This window comes from Elgaria multicarinata, chromosome 6, assembly GCF_023053635.1.
Source record: "Elgaria multicarinata webbii isolate HBS135686 ecotype San Diego chromosome 6, rElgMul1.1.pri, whole genome shotgun sequence".
In the NCBI taxonomy this organism is placed as follows: domain Eukaryota; kingdom Metazoa; phylum Chordata; class Lepidosauria; order Squamata; family Anguidae; genus Elgaria; species Elgaria multicarinata.
In genome coordinates this window covers 100,562,190-100,583,262 of record NC_086176.1, presented here as the reverse complement: position 1 = coordinate 100,583,262, position 21,073 = coordinate 100,562,190, and the positions used below count along the sequence as shown (strand labels likewise).

The 21,073-nt window shown below is 42.8% G+C and overlaps 2 protein-coding genes across 3 annotated transcripts in view; one reads left to right on the top strand and one right to left on the bottom strand.

Annotated features, from left to right (window-relative positions):
* RAI14 (retinoic acid induced 14) overlaps positions 1 to 7,265 on the top strand; it is a 269,841-nt gene extending 262,576 nt beyond the window's left edge. The window contains exon 19 of the transcript XR_010025560.1: positions 7,255 to 7,265. The gene's annotated coding sequence lies outside the window, so the exon portion shown is untranslated. The remainder of the gene's footprint in view (positions 1 to 7,254) is intronic.
* The window catches only part of PRLR (prolactin receptor), a 96,854-nt gene that overhangs the window by 39,079 nt on the left and 36,702 nt on the right, over positions 1 to 21,073 (bottom strand). The window lies entirely within an intron of this gene.

Here is a 21,073-nt window from a genome sequence, read left to right as displayed (position 1 = left end):
CTCAGTAGATATATACTGCATTGCACTGTTTTTTTTAATGGGAGAGTAGAAAACTCTAAGATAGAAGAAACTGGAATTTCTGTGTATAATCTAATTACCTGAATTTGTGAAAGGACCTAGTAGGCACAGAAAGATCATAACTCATGACCTACTGACGGAAGATGGTGAAGATTTGTAAATCTCTTTTACACATTAGAAATTATTATACTTAGTTAGATATGCTCTATTATAAACACATTTATAAATCAGCAACGTAAATCTAGAACATAGAATTGTTTCATGCATGAAAATGGGTGCTCATGTGGAAAATTCTGAGAGTTACTAGTGTAAACTCCATGCCCATACAACTAGAAGTCTGAGAAAACAAAACAAAAATTGGCTTAATCAGTTTGATGCACAAACAAACCGGCAAAGATGAAAATAATAATAAATGTGTTCTTTTTAAAAATAAAATTTAGCATTTCTTTAAGTTTCAGGGTGAAAACATGTGATGTCAGATCAGCTGCTGTTTTGGCGCGGAGGAAATAAGCCAGCACTGAACCATAGAGTAATAGGAGACTGTTTAGTGCTGAGCAAATAAACATATTGTTTTGCTATTAAAACTCGAGCTTTGAATTGTTTTGAAGTTTCAAAATTTTCTGGACATCTGCACTGCTCAAGCTTCAGTTTACAAGAATTGAGCAAAATCGGTCTGTAGATCTCTAATAATAACTGATACACTAACATATTCTTACATAGATTTGTCTGGAAAAGCAAAATATAAATTCTTAGATCAATAAATAACAATAAATAAATAAATAAATAAATAAATAAATAAATCACACCATCTACCTGCTGCTCTAGCCATGACTACTAAAGTCATGGCTAGACCAGGCCTATATCCCAAGATCGTCCCAAGATCATTCCTGTACATCCAAATGACACACAGGGGATACTGGGAGTAGGCAGGGATGACCCCTCCATTTGCCTGGGATAATCCTTAGGGCTAGCTAAGGCCTAAGTTCTCATTCAAGGTATGAACTAAGGCAGAGAGATATAAATGGGGTGGGGCAGATGTGCAACATCTGTTTCTTTGTGGCTTCTGTCCTTTGGAAGACGCTCCCCAAAGAAGCTCACCTGGCCTATCTCTGTTATAATTTAGGCACCAAAGACTTACTAATAGTCTTTTTAGAATGTATTTTGTTTGTTTGCTGAACTGTATGCATGTTTGAGATTATATCATTTCGAATTTTGTAAATCGCTTTGGAAGGCTATGCACCTGAAAAGCGGCATAAAAATGCTGAATGTAAATAGAGAGGTGGAGGAATCTACACTAGTCAAGTTAGAACGTGTCTTACCGTTTTTAAGTGTGCGTTTGGTAGTATTTCGCCACATGACGTTCAGTTTGTGACGTTTTGTCTGTTCTCTGGTTTTTATTTTGAACTTCTCTGAAATAAGTTGTTTTATTTGGTATGATGTGACCGATTTCATCGTATTAAATGGGTTTCCTGTAGTTCTTAATTAGCCAATTGCATTCCTGGGGGGCATATTTATGTAATTTCCATGCCCAAAGTTGGAGCTGTTTTTTTCTTTCAAGCCTCTTTTTTACAGACATTTTTTAGTTTCACTTTTGGGAGGCTGCTTGCTGGTTTGTTTGCCGGTGGAGAATTCTCGGAGAGAAGAGGAAGTGGGAGGGGAAATTGGCAGATGGGGGAAAAAAGAACAAATGGATTTCTTTTCTTAGTGTGGCCAAAAGGAATGCATTCCCATGGAAAGAGAAAAGTAAGTAAACGTTAAACATTAAAAGCTAAAAACTGCTACGTTTTAAATCGTTCAAAAACAAAACGTTCAATGACTGTAAAATCAATGTTTCATATACTAGTGTAGATCCCCTCCTAGTGTGGTTCAGTGGCTAAAGTGTTGGACTGGAATATGGGAGATCCAGCTTATAGTCGCTCCTTAGCCCTGAAGCTCACTGGGTGATTTTGGGCCAGTCACAGAGCTTCTTAAAATGGCATGCTTGTTACTGGCCAGTCATGGATGTTCACGGATCATTCTGATGATGCCGTCAACCTCGTGTGCATCTCCCGCTCCATTTTCCCATTCTAGCACTAAAAATAAAACCTCAGAAAACCTGACTCTTGTGGGATAAATCGATATTTATCAGATTTTCCTGCCATGTGCAGGCATAGTTATGCTATAAAATGCCCACTAGAGGGCACTGCATTCAACTTCATTGAGGCTGTACAAGCCACGTGGTCAATGCTCTCTTCTTCATGTAATTACAGGTCGTTGCAGAAGTGGAAGAGATGCAGGAATCAGAGCCACGGTAAGGGAACGGGATTTCTCCCCATTTGACGGAGCTCACATACATTTGGGCTAACCTACCTCAAAGGTTTATTGTGAGGATCAAATGGAGAAGAGGACCATGTATGCTGCCTTGGGATCCTTGCAAGAGGAGAAAAGATGGGATATAAATGTAAAAATGTGGATAGGGAGACACTTTTCTCCCTCTCTCAAAATACTAGAACCCGGGGTCATCCCATGAAGCTGATTGGTGGGAGATCCAGGACAAAAAAAAAGGAAGTACTTCTTCACACAGTGCATAGTTAAATTATGGAACTCACTCCCACAAGATGTAGTCTCCCACCAGTGGAGAGAGTGGTGGTCTCCCACCACCAAACTCCCACCAGTTTGGATGACTTTAGAAGGGGGGTGGATAAATTCCTGGAGGCGAAGGCTACCAATGGCTACTAGCCCTGAGGGTTGTGTGCTATCTCCAGCATTTGAGGCAGCAAGCCTGTGTGCACCAGTGGCTGGGGAACATGGGTGGGAGGGTGCTGTTGCACCATGTCCTGTTTGTTGGTCCCTGGCCGATGGCTGGTTGGCCACTGTGTGAACAGAGTGCTGGACTAGATGGACCCTTGCTCTGATCCAGCATGGCACTTCTTACGTTGTTATAATATAATATAGTATAAATAAATAAGCAAGTGTCTGGTGCAGTATGCTCTCTGGTTCTCTGGAGGGCACACCAAAAGGCCTAGTGTGACAAAGGGATTAGGAAGCCTTCAGGACTGCTACAAAATCTCTGTCGCCCTTGAGACAGGCGCTATGCTAGTGAATAACAACAATTACTTGTAGCTTGGCAATTCGTTTTTCTCACAGTGCTCTGGAAATGACAGTCATGAGCTAGCCTCTTTCTTCTTCTTCTTCTTCTTCTTCTTCTTCTTCTTCTTATTATTATTATTATTATTATTATTATTTTAGCACCATCAATGTACATGGTGCTGTACATAGTAAAAGAATAAAACAGGGGCAACCTGCCACATAGGCTTACGTTCTAATAAAATCATAATAAAACAATAAGAGAAGGAAGAGAATGCACCAAACAGGGGGACAATAAAACTAACGGTGTAAAAGGATGAACAGAGTCAAGTTCTAAAAGCTGTAGAAAAAAGAAAAGTTTTCAATCGAGCTTTAAAATCAGTAATTGAATTTGTGTTCCACAAATGCTCTGGAAATGAATTCCAGGCATAAGGGGGAGCGATAGAAAATGGACGAAGCCGAGCAAGAGAAGTAGAGACCCTTGGGCAGGCGAGAAACATGGCATCAGAGGAGCGAAGAGCACGAGCGGGGCAGTAATGTGAGATGAGAGAAAAAAGTCAGGAAGGAGCTAGACTGTGGCAAGCTTTGAAAGTCAACAGAAGAAGCTTATATTGGATTCTGAGGTGAATTGGAAGCCAATGAAAAGATTTCAGAAGGGATGAGCCAAGAAGATGACCTTAGCAGCAGAGTGATGAATAGAAACCAATGAACTGATGTGAGAAGAAGGAAGGCCAGTCAGAAGAAGGTTACAATAGTCCAGCCAAGAAATAACCAATGCATGAACTTGACAGAAGAGAAAGACAAAAACGATCTGATCCGGGCAATATTATATAAGAAAAAACGTCAGGATTTAGCTACTGCCTCAATGTGAGGAGTAAAGGAGAGTGAGGAGTCAAATATAAAACCAAGACTACAAGCTTCCTCAACTGGAGTAAGTGTAACTTTATTGACAGTAATGGAGAATGAGAGATATGGAGAATGAGAGATAAGGAGGTTTGGGAGGAAAAACAAGCAATTCTGTCTTTGCCATATTAAGTTTCAAACGACGATGAAGCAACCAAGCTGAGATACCTGAAAGACATGCCGAGATATGATCCTGAACATCAGGAGAAAGTTCCTCTGTCCTGTTCCCCTTCAAGGAAAAACCTTTGCTTGCTTCCCAGTCCAATGAGAAACCAGTCTGAGGTTCAGTGGCTATAGAGAAAGGGGAACATGTTTGCCCACAGAATGGCTGCCCCTTGTGAACTGTCAGCTGTTAAATTAGAATATCCTTAGAATTAAAAGAAAATGAGAATTTGCAAGTGCTCTGAACACAACATATAAAGTGCCAGGCGGTGAGTGCAAGTAACTAGGTCTCACTGTGTTTCGCACCTCTGCAATAAAGCTGATGGGAGTGATAAGAAATCCAGCCTTTTTTCCTGGAAGGGATTTCACCACAGAACAGGGCTGGTTGATAGAACTACCATGTGCGTACCTCTTTTGCACATGTAGTCAGTCCCCTTGCGCTCATAGTAGATGCAATAAAACGGAATATGATAAACTCTGTTTGTGTTAAGGGAAATCAGGGGCTTGAGCAATCTAGATTAATGCAGCCAGAGCTAAAAAGTCATCTGATATGGCGTCAAGGGGGAAAATGCATATTGAGTGTGAAATCCTACGCATGTTTAGACAGGAAAAATGTCTGAACTTGCCAACATAGTCATCCTGTTCTTTCTGCTCATGTGGCACCTATAAAATTTGCATCACACTTCCAATGTTGATGTGTTCACTCTCAGAGCAGCACTGTGTAGCCTGTCACTATTATTCCACAACACACTGGCCCCATTCAGATGACACCATTAACCATGCTGCTTAACCGCAAAATGGTTAACAGCATGATTAATGGCGGTTAACAGTGTTGTCTGACTCATGTTTTTCCTAATCATGTACACTTGTTAACCACATTGTGGTCAGCCTCACTAACCACGTTATGCTGCATGATTAGCAACACTAACCATGGCTAAAAGTGTCATCTGCCATTCACCTGTGGTTAATGGGACTAAATCATAGAGTTCCTAGTGTAGAGTGGGCCTCATAGGGCTTTTTTTCCAGACCCCTGATCATCCTTGTTGCTCTCCTCTGAACTCCCTCCAGCTTGTCTGCATCCTTCTCGACTTCACTTCGAGAAGAAATAAAGCTTTTGAAAAGAATAGCCTTGGAAAAAGAGAATGACTGTAACAGTTTGAGGACACGATCCTATGAATGACTGTAACAGTTTGAGGACACAATCCTATGCATTTGATAGAAAAAAAGTTCTACAACTCCCAGCATTTTCTAGCCAGCCATGCTATAAACATTTACTTGGGAGTAAGCCCTATAGAACTCTATGGAGCTTACTTCTGAGTAGACACAAATAGGATTCTACTATTCGTGTCACATTAAGTGCAAAGACTTGTTCACCTTGTAATGCTTAGTCCACAGTTTTTAAATTTGTGTTCTATTATGGAGCAATTAAGGACAGAAGGCTGCCACACCATGTTCCAACCCTGAAATATCTGGCAAAATGCAGAGTACACCAACAACAAATATACATGCAGATACACATCTTCTAAGTTCCTGATTGCTATGGTTATGAATCAAAGCAGTGCTCTTAACAGGAATTTGAAACAGCACAATTCAAGACAAATGGGCAAGGCATGGGCTGTGATGCAACCTGACCTCCACTTTGGGTAAAGCTGTCCTCATTGACCCACAAACTTCATCCCTGATATTCTCTAGATAAAAGAGACTCAGCATGCCCAATTGGTTCTCTTTACCCAAACAGGAGAAGTACTCAGGAAATATGTTCACTATTGGTAGCACAGAAAGATTAACAAGGCATGGGCTTTTATATTTTAAAAACAAACAAATGAATATTGATTTAATACAAGAGATGTTATATCTTATAATTAATCACTCAGCTCTTAATCTTACCCTGCCTACTCTACCCCTTCTAACTCCAACTAATTAGATGTAGCTTCATCAATTTCTAAGGCCCTGTCTTCCTAACTGTCTGCTCTCCCCTTATATAAATTCAGTCTACATGTGCACACGCACACACACACACACACACCTCTATCACCTTTCACTCACTCTCTACTGTACAATTAACCCTAACTAACCTGGGTTCTATTTAACACAGAAACACATATAAACATTAATACAAACTCAACATGGCAAGCATTGTGATATTGTCACAATGGTCCTCTTTACTTTTCCTAGCTCTTTGTTCCTTCCCATGTATCCATTCTGCTCAGTGGTATCCCCATGACTCTCTCTTGTACTCTCTGTTATTGCATTATTTTGGAACAAAGGACAGAATATACCTAACCTTGGTGGCACAAGCTCAGCTGCAACAATTTACACAAACTCATATTTTCAACGTGTGCCTTCCCATCTCCTGTTCTCCTTGGGATACACTTGCATAATTTAGCTGTGTAACCTCGACTTGCAGCAAACAGTTCCATAGATGGCCAGCTACTGAGGCCAGATATTTAAAAAGTCATTTTTACACAATGGCCTTTTGCCATGTCCAGTCTCATAAACATTGGATTAGAAGGACGGAGAAGGGGATGGAAGGAAAAAGAAGAAGAAAGGCTGTGAAAAGACCAGGGATCTTATGCAAGCACAAACATGCTTGGTAGTTAGTAAAAGCAAGGCAGAGCTAATTAGAGGTGAAGCATATTGCTTTTTGCCCAAACATTCTCTCCCTTAAGTGGATGTCTCTATGAAAGCCTCTCTGTTTTGTTTGTTTCTTATCCATCCAAGCAAATCAGGCAATTCTTCAAGGGCAGGGGAGCTGTTCATTAAAAGTACTGAACTAAGTCCTTGCCAAACCACTTCAGGTGAAGGTTTTGCCTCTACCCATATCAGGCTGCCCACACTTTAAAGTCAGCAACAGAAGCCCTTCTCACTTACCCACATTTGAGGGCAGTTAGGTGGACAAGTTAGGAGAGGGCCTTTTCTGCAGTGGCACCTCACCTCTGGAATGGGTTGCCATTGGGCATCTACCAGGCCCCATCCCTGCAGGCTTTTAGGAAGGCCCAGTAAAATTATTTATTTACTCTGCCCTTCCCCCTGATTATGTTTTATTAGACTGTTCTGGGTTGTAGCTGCAATTGTGTTGTAGATTTTTAGTACTGTCTAGGCCAGATTTTTTTGCAGGAGTTTGTTATTTTTATGTTTGCTGTTTTTACAAATGTTACTTATTGCTGTATCTCTTCTTCTTCTTCTTCTTCTTCTTCTTTTTATGGATGTAAGCTGCCTTGGGAGAGCTACTGTCCTGAAATGCAGCCTAGAAATATTTTAATGAGTTAATTAATCAATTAATTAAAAATCTTTATGTAGGGTTCCCAGTGCCAGGCTCAGACTTTGAGAGGGGTCATAAAGGTTGGATGAAAGGGAAAGATTTGCCTGCGTTGTTTCTTCCATTTCTGTTGCACTTTTTTTTTTACTAGTTTCTAGACAAACTAGATGTTACCAAGAAAGAGAAGGGTTCCCATCATTGGGTTGGATCCAGATTTAAACTGGAGCAATGGTACTGATAGAGGTGGACTTCCTCCTCCAACCTTTCCCATGGGAGCCCTCCAGCCTCCTGAAAATGCTGCATGGAGAGTCAGAAGACTCTGTTGAATGGGGTGCGCTGTTGTGTGAGGGGGATGCCCCCAAATCAGGTGGAAGGACCTTCTGTTGGCAGAGCCTCTTTAATCGCAGAAGTTCCCTTCCTCTCATGGAAGGCACATTGCAGATCCATCCAACCCCTTCTCTTCCCTTTGTGGTATTAATGCAGGGTCTAGGGAATATTTACAGCAGAGAATCAATTGGTGGGAGGTGCCTAACTGACACTCCGCCCACCTATTCTCTTGTGGGATGCTTAACCCACTCCCCCACACATCAATTTCCTTGTGTGATACTTAACCAACCCTCCACCTGTCAGTTCTCTTGGTGTGATGCTCCCTCCACAGGTTGCTTTAAAAGGGGCTTGTTTGAGCCTACCAGGACAAAACCTAGCTTAGAAGGTTGTAGCGATTGATTAGTGAGTGCCAGAGCAGTTAAGGAGCCCTCCTTTTTGCTCACTAATCATTCCCTGTAGGTGCCCCACTGCCCACACATTCTGCGTTATGACAGCAAATGTGGGGTTGGGATGATGCCGTCATCATCCAGCTGAGCCCTCTCTTTTCAAAATGTATTGCAGAGGCATAAGGAGAGTTTGCAATCCTGTTGAAGTTGCAATCTGTTGCACATGACTAATGGCTCCAGATGAGGAACCCAGAGCTATGACTTGAGCTCAACAAGAACTGGGCGTGCATTACAATGCTCACGTGACTACTTCCTTTACTGGAGCAGGGTGAACAAGTTCCGAGAAGGGTGAGCAAGTTCTAAAAGTTAGCAGCTCAAGAAGATGGTCATGGTTGGTCACCCAATAAGACCTAAGAAGACCCAAGGAGAAAATGGCTGGCAGTGCACTGGGAGGAATCCAAGTTCCCAAATTTGCAGTTTAAGCAGATTTGGTTTGCCTTTTCAATATGTTTAGGTACAACAACCAATCACACTGCATTGCTTTTCTTGCAGCACTAGGTGTCCTTGACTCGCTTCATTTACAGCCCAGGACTTATTACTGGGACTTTTGCTCTTTGAACTCAAATCCCAACCCAGCAACTCTTCTAAGTGGACTTTGGTCAAGACAATGTTTGTCAAAGTTTTATAAACTTTGCCATAGCGACTACTGAAGCTGGAGTTGAAGGAACCTGGAATTGGCTCTCCTTTCAAGTTATGGGTTCAAATAAAACTCAAGAATGTAGTCAAAGGCCACAATAAACAAGCCATTTACATTGGATTGGTTTAATTGAGCAGCCTAACGCTAAATATTTGGATGTTACAGGTGCCTATAAAATTAGGACATCATCTGAGAGTCACACGTGATGCTCATGTAGTCACATGAACTTTGTCCTTGACATTTTTGCTTTGTTTTGAAAATACAGCAGGCGGCGGGGGGGGGGGGGGGAGGCTTCTCAATTCCTTCCCATAAAGCAGCTTTTCTGCTAAAATGGCTCCCTTCCGAAGCTGTTGGTAATATGTCTTTTCCCCTATGGAGGAAAACAGCTTCAGGGGTGCTGGATATTTTTTGAAGAAGAGCTGCTTTAGAGGAAAGAGTTAAGATACCTTTCATCCAGCATTGAATGTCTGCTTCAGATTGCAACCTCAGCTGTTGCGTTTTTGAAAAGAAAAGGAGAAATTACACATGACTGTGCATCACAGGGCACACCTTTTTGAAGAATTCACTATGCTTAATTATGGGGCACTCCTTAAACTATGCAATGCAGCCGCAAAATGTCATGGGCAATATCTTCTTACCATCATGTTTTCTTGGAGTAGTATTTGTGGATCCATTACATGCAGCCTTCCCCAACTTGATGCTTTCCAGATGGGTTGGACTACAACTTCCATCATGTCTAGCTAGCAAAGCTGATGATGGGAGTTGTAGTCCAACCCATCTGGTAGATGCCAGGCTGGGGGATGCTGTGCTGGAGCAACAAAGTTATTTAAGTCAAAGGTGTCCATTTCTCATCTAAGTCCCTTAGAATATGAGTTCAGTCTGTGTACAGATCTAGGCAGATGCCAGAACATAAGCCTATAAAAGGCAAAGTTGCTAAATCATGAAATGAAAACTGGGCAGGATGCATCCAGGAAAGCAGGTTGGAGGTGCGGATTCAATTTTTATAATAAAAATGACTTTTATATTGAGTGAGTTCATCCGTCTGTGTACGGTCTGGTTTAAAGAACCTATATTCTGCTTTCTATGACAGGCATCCCTACCACAACTCCACACCATCTTTATTATTTAGTGAAATAATAACTGTTTTGACATCTGCCTGAAGTTTTATTTTATTTATTTCAGACTGGGAGAGAAATGCTTTTGTGGATTAAGCATAATGGCTGTGTTGGGACAGTAATGATAAACTTCAGTTTATTGTTATGGAATTGAGCTGCAGTGAGATGTGGCCTTGTTCACTCCCCCCTCACCTCTCTTCCTCCATCATAGTGTCCAGAGTGCTGTCTGTTCTTATTGGATGGGTTTAGGTTAGTACAGCTCAAGGACATGAACAAAATGCTTGGATGGGTATGCAACCACCTGCAGGTTGGATCCTTGCCCTCTGCGGCTGGTGAAATCTAGCAGGAAAGGGGCAGATGGGGATGATAAATGCTTCTTTACAAGAGGAATTAATCTCAAAGTAGAGTTGTATGAGAAATTCGTTTCAGTTCATTTTTTAATCAGGATTTATTTAGTTCACCTCTTCCGGACCAACCACAGATTTGGATGTAAGTTGCAGTCGAAGTCCATACATTTCTGAGCTTGCAATGTGATTCACAGATACCCCCTTTCCAGATGTGTTTGTCAGGATGCATATATTTGAAAAATATGCATGAAAAATGTACAGTTTTGAAACACATGCACAAATATGCTGAAAGCAACAGAGAACAAAGCGTGCATTTCAAAGAAACACACAACTGATGTGTTCGTTTGGGAAAATATGCAGGGAAATTAGCACATATTTTCATACACAAACAAACAAAAAGAGCTTTGCAATTTGATATGGACTCAAGTTGGAAAGAGCTTTGAGATGGAATTCAGAGAACTTCAGCGAGCTTGAATGTTGCTGATTCGCACATCCCCATGAAAGAGGTGGCAGTAAGACCTCCCCTAAGGAGCTCCCATCACCACTCTGACTCTCAGATCTCCTTTTATAGCACCTTAGGATCCACACAAGCCCCTCCCACCTTTCACTTACTTTCTAGCCTGCAATTAACTCTATCCTACCAAGGTTATACTTATCAACATCAGCTTATACATTACAAAAACAGACATATGTTACACCCCTCTCTTATTTTGTTCCTGGAAGCGTTCTGACTGCTAAAAAATAGTTCAAGAAAACCTTATGTTATAAGAACCAATTAACTTTAGAAAAAGAATTTGGGGAAGGCATCACTCCAACTCTCAGGTTCTGTCTGATTTGGATAAAAATCCAGGAAGTATGCTTGTTTTATTCTCCTCACTTGCTCTCTGTCCCTCAGTTGACCCGAGGACTCCTGCTGACATTAGCAATGCATTAGTCATTGCAATGTGGCTCAATCCCACGCTGTTAGGTAATACAACAATTCTACAGTCATGTGTGAAAAGCCCACACCATAGCTCCTTCTCAACCGAGCATTGCTTTAGGGATGCTCCAGAAATTGGGATACACTGGAAAGAGGACTATGTGACTTCCCACATGTTTTCCGGTTTCCCTGAACCATGTTGGAAAGAGCCATCTTGCAGTAGCTCCCGTGCTACTAAAGATAATGTTAGAAGTGGTGATATGCGGCAGAGATATAGCAAATGTTACAGTTATAGAACCCTTCTTTGGGTTAGGAGTGAGGCATGGTTGGCCACTGACAGGAGCCCCCTGGAGTTGCTCCTCTTCACTTTGGCAACCTGCTTGTTCACCCGTCTTTTGCTCTGGCCCGGGCAACAGAACAAAGGGGCTGCTTTTGAAAACGGTCCAGAAACTTCAACTGGTACAAAACAGGGCAGCACGTTTACTAACAGGGACTGGCCAACGAGACCACATCATGCCAGTCCTACAACTTCATTGGCTGCCAGTCCTGGTCCGGGTCCGATTCAAAGTGCTGGTACTAACATTTAAAGCCCTAAATGGCTTGGGGCCAGGCTACCTGAAGGAATGCCTCCTCCCGTATGTACCTGCCCAGACCCTAAGGTCAGCCAAAGGAAGTGAGGCAGGCGGCTACCAGGAGGAGGGCCTTCTCTGCTGTGGCACCCCAGCTGTGGAAAGAGGTCCTGGCACCTACACTATACTCTTTTAGATGCCAAATGAAAACCTTTTTATTCTCTCAGTATTTTAACAGTCTATAAATCAATTTTAACTTGGCTGTTTAAAATTTGTATTTAAAATTTGTATTTCTGCACTGCTGCTGATTTTATCCTGGTTGTGTTTTTGTATTGTATTTCATATCATGTTTTTATACTGTTGTTTTATACTTTGAATGGTTTTAATTTTTGTGAACCGCCCAGAGAGCTTCGGCTATTGGGCGGTATAGTATAGAAATGCAAGAAATAAATTAAATAAACAGCAGCTGTGAGAAGGAGGAGCAGTAGATGGCACTGCCCCCACTGGCTCTATGAAGCAAGCAAATGGTGATGCTGAGGAAGAGGATGAGGAGCAGAAGCAGCTATTGACCATGGTGGTGGAAGATAGACTCACTGAAAGAAGGGAGTTATTGAAGGTGTCTCGCCCAAAGGCCCTTGAAAACCTGGAGCTGGTTCTAAGCCGTTGTCTGATAACGTGGCTCCGTTTCCAAGCATACAGTATATGAAAGGTAAGAGGCATTCAAAAATAAACTTCCCTCCCTTTGAATTGATTTAGTTCCTTTCATTTTCCTCCCCAAGCAGGGTAACAAACAATTCAACTGCAGATCCTATCTTGTGTTGCATTTAGTCATACTGAGAAAATGTTATTATGAGATGGAAACGGCTCACAATAACATAACTACAGGCAAACTTTGTACTTGGCCCAGCTCTTGATTTAATAACCTGTTTCCTTACGTAGGCCAGAATGCCTGAAATCTGATTTTGGATCTGATGCAATTCTCTGGAGCAGAGCAATATTACCTGATTTTCATGTTCAGACTCTGTTTAGCAAGTTTAGGCATTTCCTGATCAAAGGTTAAGGAACTTACTGATCGAATCATTCCATTTTCGCAGTGCCTAAGGACTTAAACATGCATGCTTGCTAGAGTCTAGACTGCTACTGTCAATGCTTCATTCCCCAAATCCAAATCAGAGTCAAGTGTGTGACCATAAACAGGTAACGAACCTCCTCTACAGTCAAACATTCCATACCATTTTCAGCTTGTCTTGCTCTCTGCTGGAATGCTAACCCAGGTTATGAGGCATATTTCATGCTCCAGATTTTGAATGTTAGCCACAAACAGCGGTGTTGTCGAGTCAGGGTTCACAGGGACAGAGCCCCAGGAAGTTTTGATCAGCACGGATCATCTGCCACTCCCCTCAGACTTCCCAGTTCCCTCCAAGCTTTGCTGCAATCCTCACCATAGCTGGAGGAGCGGGAAATGAATTTCCCCAGCAACAATATATTGTTGTGAGCTATTCCTGCTGCCAGGCAAAAGTATGTTGGGATGGTCTGGTCTTGAATGGGCAATTAAGACCCATTAGCTTTCCTAGAGACCGGTTCCTAGCGGAGATGAAAATGACTAGAACTGATTTGTTGACATGGTTCAACAAAAGTAACAGAACCTTTGGACTGTCTTTGAGTGTGTGGCTATGAGGGAATGTCATGGGGAGCCTCATTATGATGCTGCCTTGGTAGGTGATTCCCTCAAAACCTTACAGCAGCCTTCCTCAACCTGGGGCGCTCCAGATGTGTTGGACTACAACTCCCAGAATGCCCCAGCCAACTCGGCTGGGGCATTCTGGGAGGTGCAGTCCAACACATCTGGAGCGCCCCAGGTTGAGGAAGGCTGCCTTACAGGATTGCAGCGGCAAAGCAAAAATGATAAAGCTAGATGGCAGGAGGGAGTGTGGGGCACCCGGCCAGGAAAATCCGCAGCAGTGCTGGCCATTCTGCTTGTCAAGCCTATCTGCCCTGTATTCCTGCACTTATCTGATCTGCCCAGAGCTAAGCCACCAGACACAAGAAACAACATGGTGACTTTGGAGCAAAGGGAAAAGTCACGGAAAATCGACATTTTGAAACCGTGCAGTGTCAGGGTGAAAAGCCTGATGTGGCTGCGAGTTGACGGCTGTGTCATATAAACAATGCAGCTCCACTGCGCAACCACTACAGTGTATAGAATCATAGAATAGTGCAGTTGGAAGGGGCCTATAAGGACATCAAGTCCAACCCCCTCCTCAATGCAGGAATCCACCACAAAGCATACCTGACAGATGGTTGTCCAGCTGCCTCTTGAAGGCCTCTAGTGTGGGAGAGCCCACTACCTCCCCAAGTACTTGGTTCCATTGTCATACTGCTCTAACAGTCAGGAAGTTTTTCCTCGATGTTCAACTGGAATCTGGCTTCCTGCAACTTAAGCTCATTGTTCCGTGTCCTGCACTCTGGAATGATCGAGAAGAGATCCTGGCCCTCCTCTGTGTGACAACATTTCAAGTACTTGAAAAGTGCTATCATGTCTCCCCTCAGTCTTCTCTTCTCCAGGCTAAACATGCCCAGACGCTCCCATGATGAGTTTCTGCACTCCAAAATTCACCAGTATACCACTGTCCAATTTTTAGACTTTTCTTATGGTTGGTGTCTCTTGGAAGGTGCATGTGTCAAATTTAAGCTTTGTGTGTAGCTTCCCAGTACCATAACCATTTGAGGATATCCTCTGAGCCCTCAATTCGAGAAGTGATGTCCCTTCAGTCGTTTCTTGTTCCTGTGTAAGCTGAGTTCACTGCACAATTGAGGACCCTGATGATGCAGTCTTTAAGATAATGTGAAGAACCTATACAAGTACAACAGACTCTCTTCTGCAGATGTTTGCCCTCCAATGTGGGAAGGGCAGTAGGGCTGGTGGGAGGGATGCAATGGAGGGCGGGTGAAGAGATTTATTTATGTATTTAAAATATGTCTTTAAGTCTGTTCCTCCTGCACCACTCTAATATGTAGTTCTACCCTTAGACGTAATCTTCCATGGCGTACAATGGAACTTGCTCCCCAGTAAGGTGCTTAGAATTTCAACCTTCGCTAGCTGTCTTCTAATTGAACGTTGTTGACTCAAGCGTAACTTTGCCAGTGATTTCTTGTAAACACGGTAGCTAGTCTCTGGGGGCCTTCTTAAAAGACATGGCAAAGCTCAACACAGAACACAAACAGACGTGCTGATTAATGTATTATCAGGATTTGCAGTGCATGTTGAACAGTTATCATGCCTCCGGGGATCTTCCCAATGGAGGAGTTTATCAAGAAAAAAGCCTATCATGATCCTGTTACAGCAAAGTGTGGACAGAAAAGGGGTAGGGAGAACCTTTTCTAAACACCTCTTGGCTAGAAATAGGAGGGGGGGGGGAAGCAGAAGCCGAACCCATGGCATTTTAAACATCTCAAATGGATTTATTGTTTCTGAAGGATGTTCCTTGTGTTCCCATATTGCAGCTGCTTATAAACTGATGGCGTATTATGTTGTTTTTGTTATGATTATAACGTGATGCAAACTGCCTTCCGAGAACATTGTGCCCCATCTTTAAAATAAATAAAAGAGGCAGAGACGTCAACTATTGCATTGACCTAAAGGCCAAATTAGACAAGATGCCATCCAAACCCTTTTTTAAAAAGTATACAGTATAGGAGATCCAGAATGAGATCGTGGCATGGGGGTTGGGGGGGGCATCACTTCTTTGCGCCCCCCCCCCCCATTCCTGCTATCCGTATTGGAAGAAAAAATTCCATTGTCAGACATCTTTTCTTCCAATGCAAATATGAGGCACAGGGCTCTCAAACCAGATTGGGATCATACGGTGTTGTTGTTTTTTAAACCTCCCAGCACCCAGGCCAATGTCTAGACTGTTCTGCACACCTTCTATTTCCATTAAAGAAAACATTCACACAATTGCTGATTATGGTGATACTTTCTGAAGACGGGATGGACCAACCTATCCATTTTTCAATTTTGTCCGATTTCCTCAGCAGCTTGTGATTTTTAAGGTCTACACAAAAATTTCTGTACATGTTCACACGCATTTCTCAGAATATCTGCATTTTGTACACTATTTCCATCAACATTATACACATTTGCTGCAAGCAATACTCCGTAATATAATGTCCCGGGCAAATTACGCACTTTCTGGAGTGCCGGAAAGCGGGCTTTCCACAGCCTCTGGAAAGTGCACTATTCCCCAGGCCATGCCATTAGCTGCCGCCATTAGAGTAGAAGGGGAAAATAAGCTATTTCCCCACCCTTGGGGAAATCACACTTCTCCCCCTCTGCCGATGGGCACCTTAAAGCCTCTGTCAATAGGGCCTTTAAGGCTGCCACTGGTGTGTGTGTGTGTGTGTGTGAGAGAGAGAGAGAAACAGGCCACCATCTACACGGGAGGGGGGAAAGATAAACAGGCCACCATTGACGCAGTGGGGAAAAGGACAAAGGATGTGTGTCAGGGTGGACCTGCGCCTGATTGCTCTTGAAGGCTTGAAAGCTGTCAGGTGCAGACCTGTTGTAGCACTGGGCAGGTGCGCCTGGGCCCCTGAGGGCTGGATGCAGGGGTGTCTATTGCCCTCGCGGGCCCAGGTGGATTTTTGTTCCAATGTTAGCTCTTATTCCCTGTCACGGCTCCTGGCTCACTTCTGACAGCTACCTATAGCACAGTCTCATCACTGTCTTCCAAGCTGCCATCTCCAGTCACACTATACATTCAAAGCAATATTGTGAAAGTTCATTATTTAACAAAGGAACCAAACCAAACAGTTTTCAAGTGCTGCCTGATAACACCATGTGTTTGGGGTTTTTTTGAGCCCCCCCCCCCCCAATTTTGACTAGTCGAAGGATTACAATGCATAAATTGCCAAGTCAGCAAGGGTAAGCAAATATCCTGGGTTTTACTTCAGATTCCCTCACTTGTGGGAACAAGCCCTGCCGACAGAAAGTACTGCCAAAATTGCAAACTAAATAAACCGGTTGAGGAAATTAAAAGAAAAAAAAATCTTTCTAATTTCTTTTGATTCTGGCCCAGACAACAGTGCAGGGTCAGACTAAGACATGCTGAGGCTCTGAGCCATGTCAAGATTCAGAGGCCCCATACCATAAAAATAAGAGAAAAGAGTGCATTACATTATAATAGAAAGGGTAATGGAAGGATATTACCCAAAGTCAGAGGGTGCTCTTGTTAAACAGTGTTAGGCTCCTCTGAAGATGTGTATAAGAGCTCTAATAAAGTAAGTTGATGGTAACTGTTTTAAACTGGCTCTAGTCTTCACATATTGTCTCCAATACTAAATGCATTGTTGCCACACTTTCTCCATATAAAGCAACTCTGCTGTAAGTCACACCAGACTTTCCGACATATTTAAGTCAAAGCAATTTCAATTATAATACGTCTTAGTTATCTCCATCATATTTAGAAGCCCATCATAATTTGAAGCCCTAAGCCATGGCCTGCTTGCCTTGTTCCTAAATCCAGCACTGCAAGAGTGGTGGTGAGAAGGAGAAGCAGTAGATGCCACTGCCTACTTGCTTACTAACTCTCTGCCAATGAAGCAAGCAAGTGGTGTCAATGATGAGAAATTGGAGGAGCAGCAGCAGCACATGATAATGGCAGAAAGAAGGTAGACCCATTGAGGGTGTCTTGCCCAAGGGCCCTCAAAAGCCAGGTATCCCGGGATGTGGAATCTTTCAGGCTACTCTCCTAATAGCATCTTGAAAGTAAAAACATTAATGATGCAATCCCATGCACATTTACCTGGGAGTATGTCCTGCTGAACTCAATGCATAGGATCAGGCTCTTGCGGTGCAGTCGTATGCAAGTTTAAACAGCCTGTCTAGGGGATGCTGGGAATTGTAGGACTTTACTCTGTCTAAACGTGCATACGATTTAGTGGCGGCGCCAAGTGGGGGCAAGCACCCCCCAAAACAAGGAGCTTGCCATCCCAGTTGCCACCCCAGTTGCTGGCAGAGCTAGCTTTACCAGGAGGGCTCACCCAGACAAGGCAGCCTCGGCAAGGCATGGCAAGGGTTAACAGCGAAGTCAAGAAAAGCTGTTTTTCATGAGTGTATTTTTAGGTTACGTGCTATTAAGTATGAAACACTGGGCCACTGAATTTTTCTCTTTCCTGAACGTCAGGAAATGAGCCCAGCAGTAATGTGTGGACAAATGACTGTTGATCACACAGCACAGAGACGGCATGTTCATATATTACTTCAAATGCAATATTCTGCAGAGGATTGCTTTCATCTCAAATATTCAACAGCCAATCACAATTGTGTCAAATTCCTGACCTAGCACGTTCACGTGTTTGTACTTTTTCAATACACACGATCGCCAGTCATAACATCGTTTTTAAATTATTCTAAAATAACGCATAATTGTTGTAATTTTTTTGTTTCTGGCTCAGATTATTTTTGATTTTTGTTATTTCGACATGATTGTTGTCAGCTGCCTTAGACAACTCTAGGCTGAAAGGCAGGTTAGAATTTATTTCAAATACATTAAAACAAATAAAGTAACATGGACTACAGTAATCATGCCAGTCGCTTATGTAGCACCCTGCCTTTGATCCTTCTGTTGGCCTTTGATTGCACTAACTTGCTTCCTGATTCCAATTCTAAAGACAGGCCATGCCTGACGCTTAGCAATTCGCTTTCATAATCTTTTGCTAGCAAATAGGAGTGTGGTGGGGGCGTGGCGAGCTATTCAATTCAATACATGGGAGGCATCAGTTGTACCCAGTAACCTCAGGTTATACAGCTGCTAAGCAATAATATATTAACAGGCCATCTCTAGGCAAAAATGACGCATGATTCAGCTGTTCCCAAAAGACACAAAAGGTTTTCCCTAAATCAAAACAGGTGGAATGGAAACCAAAGGTTATTTCATCCATCTCAGTGTGCACCACATTCTGTTTTACAAAGGAGAATCCTTAGAGAAAAAATGAAGTCTCTGATCAATTAAATTAGAGCTTCCCACCAAGCAGACTACTGCAAAGACTAAAGTTGTTCAGTGCCAGAAAGGTCTTCCAGATACTCCAGGATAACCTGAAACGGTTACAGTGCATTCCGTCCAATGGTTGTTTCACCTTGCTTGCACCCTTTGCTCATTCGCACTGAAACAACTGGGCACGTTTAGCCTGAAGAAGAGAAGATTGAGGGGAGACATGATAGCACTCTTCAAATACTTAAAAGGTTGTCACACAGAGGAGGGCCAGGATCTCTTCTCGATCCTCCCAGAGTGCAGGACACAGAATAACGGGCTGAAGTTACGGGAAGCCAGATTCCGGCTGGACATCAGGAAAAACTTCCTGTTAGAGCAGTACGACAATGGAAGGTTGTGGGCTCTCCCACACTAGAGGCATTCAAGAGGCAGCTGGACAACCATCTGTCAAGTATGCTTTAGGGTGGATTCCTGCATTGAGCAGGGGGTTGGACTCGATGGCCTCATAGGCCCCTTCCAACTCTACTATTCTAAGATTCTATGAAATCATACACATTAGAACATAGGAAGCTGCCTTGTACTGAATCAGACTTTTGGTCCATTGAGCCCAGTATTGTCAACACTGACTGGCAGCAGCTCTTCAGGGTTTCAAGCATGAGCTTTTTCCTGCCCTACCTTGAGACGCTGGAGATCAAACTCGGGACCCCCTGCATGCAAAGCATCTGCTCTCCCACTGAGCCACGGCCCCTCTCCCACCGGCTCTTCCATCCATAGATTTTGCTTTAGTAATGTAGGCCAGCATACCGTGTTATTTACTAAGCTAAACACATTTCACCGACTATTTATGATGGCCAAAAGAGGGTTGAAAAGGCACAGGAAAGATGGAACCACAGAAACTCTCTTATTAGAACAGAATGAGCCATTAGGCTACGACTTATTCAGCAAAAAATCTTGTTTTGGGTCTACTGGACTCCACAACGCCTTTTTTTAAACAAGGGCGTGTCTAATTTGCATAATTGTTGGAGACGTAACACACCTAATGCTTCTTTTATTCATATGTTTTTGCAATGCCCAATAGTTGCCTCCTTTTGGGAAGAGGTCATTATATGGATAAATTTTGTATTGGAACAGTCTTTAATATTGGATGCATGACCTCTTCAACTATTTACTGGTTTCTTGGAAGTTAACAAATTGTCAGCTCAAATGGATTTTCTGAGCCCTTATGACAGCCAAAAGACTGATATTATTATGTTGGAAAGATAAGTGTTCACCTCCCATAATGTAATAGACTGAGGATTTAACAATGCTATCAGCATTTGAACAGGTGGTATATTGGTGCCACTATATTTGGTCTTTTATTGAAACTTAGGCATAATTTCCCACTTTTTAAAAGTATTTTGTACTTGATGGAATATTGATATTTCTATTAATGTAATTTTCTGCTCTTTTTCATTTTTCTTTTCAAGATTTGTTTTATATTTTGTTTTGTTGAATTCACAATAAAATGGAATAAAGGGGGTGGGGAGAATGAGCCATTACACTCCCAATAAACTAAGTCGGGGGGGGGGGATGACTTCAGAAAATCCAAGCAAGAGGGTTGAAAAACCAATGAGTAGGGCACAATCAAGCAAAAACGCATGTATGGCTCTACCAAAAAGTAACACATATGCTGTCTGATACATGGAATTTCATAGGGCCACCATCAGTACTCTCTGCATCCTCAGACAGTTGCCGGGGCCTGAGTAGGGCCCACCAATTGAATGAACGCTTGCAGTGGGACTGCAACTTCCACTTCACCTGAGGGTAGCAGAGTAGATTTGAGGGCTCAGCACAGGTCATATTACATATATAGTTCTTGCCTCACCTTGCTGTCCACTGCTTGGCATCTGCTGCCTGAGGCAATTGCTTCACTTTGCCTAATAGTAGGGCCGGCCCTAATAAAAATGTAATAGTTTGGGAGTTGTGAGGCCACTGAGAGGACCGTTGGATGTCCATAGTGCAGATGTACATTTTTGTTCTGCCCCACACTGTAATCTCTGGTCATGCAAGTTGTGCACATTTTCAGCATTTCCATGGAGCTAAATATAGGTAGGGTGACCATATGGAAAGGAGGACAGGGCTCCTGTAACTTTAACAGTTGTACTGAAAAGGGAATTTCAGCAGGTGTCATTTTTATGCATGCAGCACCTGGTGGAATTCCATCTTCATCACAACATTTAAAGCTGCAGGAGCCCTGCCCTCTTTTGTATTTGATCACACTAGGCAGGGCTCCTGCAGCTTTCACTGTTGTGATGAGGGACTTTCACCAGGTGC